Source organism: Equus caballus, chromosome X (genome assembly GCF_041296265.1).
Source record: "Equus caballus isolate H_3958 breed thoroughbred chromosome X, TB-T2T, whole genome shotgun sequence".
NCBI classification, from domain to species: Eukaryota; Metazoa; Chordata; class Mammalia; order Perissodactyla; family Equidae; genus Equus; species Equus caballus.
The window spans coordinates 71,579,938-71,585,274 of NC_091715.1; positions in this window are offsets into that span (position 1 = coordinate 71,579,938).

Sequence of the window (5,337 nt, forward strand, 5' to 3'; positions counted from 1 at the left end):
GGCCGTGACAGGATTCCTCCTCTGTGTTCTGAGCACTGAGATTTAGGATTACGCATACTCTGCGTATGAATTTAGCTACCCTATTGTGGGGACAGAAATCCCTGTAGAGACAGGGGACAAGGGAAGTTAGAGGAGGACGAAACGCCTGCCGTGGTATCTTTTGATCCTCAGTAATACTGATAATTAAAAAATACACAATAATTGCCGACATCCATTCGGAGGTTGCCACGTGCCGGGGCCTGTGCCAAGGGCCTTCTGCCCTCATTTCATCTTCACAGTAACATGGGAACGCCGGTCCTCTATTTCCGTTTTCCACACGAGGAATCTAAGGCTGAGTTTAAGCGACTTACCTGAGATTACACGAGTACAGCCAAGCTTTCAAGCCGGCTTCGTCTCTAGTCCAGGCTTTCTGAAAGTGTGGTCCCCAGAGCGACAGCATGAGCATCCCCCGGGAACCCGGCACCTTGTTGGAAACGCCAGTCCTCGGGCCCTACCCTAGACCTACCGACTCAAAAACTCTGGGGTCGGCGCCCAGCCACCTGTGGTTGAAAACACCTTCCAGGTCATTCTGAGGCACACTCAAGTTCGAGAACCACTGCTTTAGTCGTTGCTCTAGCTCTTAACCAACCAGCAGAGGCAACCTTTCCACACCTCAGAGTGCTCACAGACCACATGCAGAGTTGGCTTCACGGCTGGTCCGCGGCCCATACTGGGAGCACCAAGGCTCTAGGCTGTCCCGCACTTCTATGTGTCTTAGGTGAGCAGAGCCATCGATTAGGTGCCCTTGTAGTCTCTTTAAAGGCCCAATTTCGGGGAGCTGACAGGCTCTAGAATTCTCAGTTGCCGTCGTTCCGTTCGTCCTTCTCAACTACTTGCGCGGATATGACGGTGACGAAGAAAGAAATCAGGGGTCAGACCCATCCCCTCCTCTTGAGCGGCATTCCTCTAAGGCTGCGTCTAGACGGATTGAACTTGGAGGCTCTCTCTCTCTCGAGTGGAAGGAGAGCTGAGGGACAGTCACAGAGTGTTTCCTGCCTGAATGAGACGTGCTACAGGACCAAGGGGAGCAGCAGCAGATGATCACCTTCAATAACTTGAAACAATTTTCTGAAATGTGGGAGGAGATGGCTTCGTTCTGCGCGACTTACCCGGGTGATCATGCTACCAAACTAGCAATCCATAAGTTTGATGTGCCTCTACCAATGTGGTGGTGGTGGTGGGGGGCGGGGGTGGTGTGTGTGTGGCTCGAAAATGTGTATTAGTCGGGGCTGGTCCCGGGGCCAAGTGGTTAAGTTTGCCTGCTCTGCTGCAGGCGGCCCAGTGTTTCGTTGGTTCGAATCCTGGGCGCGGACACGGCACTGCTCATCAAGCCAAGCTGAGGCAGCGTCCCACATACCACAACTAGAAGGACCCACAAGGAAGAATATACAACTGTGTAACGGGGGACATGGGGGAGGAAAAGGAAAAAAAAAAATACAATCTTTAAAGAAAAAATTGTGTATTAGTCAAATACCGGCTGTGCCCGATGGCGAGGCTACTCGTAAACAGCACCCATTGCTGGTTTCTTGGACGTGTAGGACTGCTTGCCAGGAAGCTACCTGTGCACTCGGTAAGATGTCTGGGGTGTGTTCCTTACATGGATGGCAAATGAAGGTGAGGAGAAAACAGATCGCCTCTGTCCAGGGACTGGGGCAGGCTTAGGGGGCTTTGTTGAACGGAGAGGGTGCCCAGGCATCTCCGGGGCCTGTTTGATCTTTCTGAACTTCATGGAGAAGGTGACGAGGGACGTGGACAGCCAGAGGAGGTGGTGTACCTGCAGCATATTCTTCTTTTGAGCCAGACAGCACAGGAGTGTGAGGTGCTGCTCCTCAAATCCCCAGCCCTCCAGGCGCAAGGGCTTCTGAAGTCTTCAGTTCGTGCGTCCCAGCACTTGAAGGCCTCTGTGGACTATGTGGGGCAACCAGTATCCCAAACGAAGGCTCTTGTAATCAGCACCACCAGGATGCCCCCCACTCACCTGCAGGCATTAAAAGCATCCTCACTGAGGTTCAGCGGCTACCTGGATCTCTGCTGTGCTGAGGGATGTTTGGCCTTTGCTTTGACATGGATCTCTGGAGGGCTGATGGGAACGCTGACGGGGCTGTAGGGAGCTCAAGGAAGAGAGAACCTCCAGGAAACTCAGCGGGGGCCACGGCTGGGGCTCAGGCAGTGCAGAGAGGCAGGAGCATGTGTGTAACTAATTCTCCGTGCGATGCCAGGAGCTCTAAGGGGAGGACTCAGAAGTGTCGGGGGATGTCCAGCCTCCCTGGCAAATGGAATTCAGGTAACAGGGAGGCAGAGTATCCCCATCTGGTGGAGGAATGAAGGAAGACATTGCCTGGTGTACTACATAGAGGCAGAGGGCAGACTGGACAGTAGGAATGTGACCCTACGCAGAATCTCCTACCCATTGGGGAATGAGTGGGGAAGGCTGCCCCTGCACCCGTGGACCCCGCTGCCTGGCTTCAGTTTAGCTGGGTGGTGGAGGAGGCGTGGGGAGGCACTTTTCCAGGCTACCTTGCAGCCACCACTTCGAATTGCTTGGGAAATCGGGTAGCCAGTGACTCAAAAGGCCTTATCGCCTCCCTTGAGTTTGCCTTTGTTGGATACGCTGTGTGTGCCGTTTGCTCACAGGCCCAAGTTTCAGTTTCTTTCGGCCAGTACTTCCACGCTCCTCTGCATCTCATTTGCTATCAGGGAACCCAGAGGCAAGAAGAGTTGAGGGAGGCCCCATGTGCGAGGAAAATCCCTACCTATTTAGATCCATATGCATATGTAGATGTATATAGACAGACACAGACACACACACAAACACACACACACACAAACACACACACACACACACACACACACACGAGAATTTCTGTGTTTGTCGGGCTTAGAAGAAGAAGCAGTCCCAGTGTAGGGAAAGGATTAAGTTCCCACTCCGGGCCGTGCTTAGACCGGCAATACTCAGAGACGTCTCCCCTCTCCTAGATATAGCGTGGCTCTTAGTCCCTCGATCCGGGCATCGGGGTCTTGAATGAAGCACCTCGTAGCAGCTGTAAATAGCCATACAGCAGTCGGGACCGAGCGGGCCAGCAGGGCTTTGAAACTTGTTCCTAAGCCAGCCCTCACTTCTCTCCCATTGGGGAGAAGGTGCTGGGGCTTCCTGCTTTCCTTTTTCATCCTCGGAATGTCCTCTCTGACGTGTGTCTCACTTTCACATTTGGGTCAAATTGCCTAATTGTGCCACTTCTTGCTCTCTAAGCCAAACTCAAAGCGCAGTTTTGCAAACGGCAGAAGTCCAGGTGACTTGGGGTCTATCCTGTCAGGCCTTAGGCCTATCTGTGCTTCTTCAGCATGACTGAAGAAGTGAGTAACTGTCAACACAGATGACTTATATCCTCCCTCAGACCTATCCATGCCACCCTCTCCAGCAAGAGCACACCTGGATTCGCAGGCTGCAGGGCCAGCAAAAGCTACCGTTTTCGGACTGGATCGGCAAGAATGAACCTTGTCAGATCTTGGCACACCCAGGGTCTCCACTGAAACGGAAACAGCTTTCCACCAGATTCTTAGTCCAAATCCTCAAACGACTCATTTCTCTCATGCCCCCACGGCTGCCCACCCTTCCGTTTCAACACTTATTTTCTCTCTTGCAGCCTCCAACACTGCCTCTCCCATCCTCACTCTTAGCGGATGACCTCCCTTTCTCATTCGCCGAGAAAACTGCCTGAGAGTCAGCCCGAATGAACAAGCCCAAGGCTGAAATCCCCCATGCGCCCCTACAAACCCCCTTCACCGGCACTATTTCCCACCGCAGGGGAATGGCAACTCTGTCCTTCCAGCTGTTTGTGCCACAGACTGGAGGGGCATCCTTCACCCGGCTCTGTGACTCCCCTCTCATTTTCAACCTGTCAGGCGGTCCTGGGAGCTCTTTTGACCAAATATGTCCAGAATCTGGCCACTTCCCACCACCTCCACTGCTCCCATCCTGTTCCAAGCCACCATCAGTCTTTGCCCTACATGATTGGAATTGTTTCCTGACTTGGTTCCCTGCTTCACTCTCCCCAGCAGCCGCACCAAACCGGCCCGCTGATAATCAATCCGGCAGCCAGAATAATGCCACCGAAACCTACAATCGGATCACGTGATGCCTCTGCTCCAAACCAACAGCGTTCGTTTCTCTTCAGGGTAAACTAGGAGTCCTTGTGATCGCCGACAAGGCCATCTGTGACGTGGCCACTAGTTCCCTCTCTTCCCTGATCTCCTAGGACCCTCCTCCTTTCTCACTCCCCTTTGCCTACGGTGACCTCCTTCCTGCTCCCAAAGTGAGGGCTTTGGCACCTTCTGTTCTTTCAGCCTGGAGCATTCTTTCCCCAGATGTCTGCATGGCTACCTCCGTCATCTCTTTCATGACTTCGAATAAATGTCACCTTTCAATATGGCTCGCTCCTACACTTATTATTTCAAGTGTCACCACCTCACCCCCTTCACTCACTCACACACACACACACACACACACACACACACACACTTCCCATTTACCCGGTCTTCTTCTGTTCTGTCTTGAATGCACGTTGTTCTGTCAACACGTTATGTAATTTATTTCCTTATTATAATTGTTTGCTTGTCTCTGCCCACTAGAAGGCAAGCTCCTCAAAGCCAGGGTTTTTGTTGTTGTCTAGTATGTGTGCTCGGTTGTTCCCTAATTTATCCCAAAGGTGACTGGCACGTAGTAGGTGCTCACTGAATGTTTGTTGAATGAATAAAGATCTGTTACCAACATCCTCCATCTTTTCTCTGGTTTTTCTTTGGATTCGTTGAAGAATGAGAGGGAGACGTCCATGTCCCCCACACAATTATATTTCTCTCAATTTCCCCTTAGGGTTGTACCGTCATCGAAGAAATCCCTAGACAAAGTAAAACGTTTCCAACACCTATAACACACAGAGGGTGTTAAGCCTAAGGGACAAGAACAGACAGTAAATAGCACACCACACAGCAAGACAGACCCACAAAGAAAACACACTGAGACACCCATAAATACGTGAACAGTCCTCACAAACCATGTGGTGGTGGTGGTGGTGGTGGTGAGGGTCAGGAAAGAAATTTCTTTTGCTTAACTGTGCTCACACAGAGGATGTGGCAGATAACATCTCCAGGAAGATCTACGTCGTAGCTGGTGTTAGGACAACGGTGAAGAGGAAGTTCCCTGGCCACACTCTAACCTCCCTCGGATAACTCCTGGGAGAGGCTCACCTCAGGGAAAAGCATGGTTGCTCCTTCTGTGCAGTTAGTCAGGTTCCATCTCAG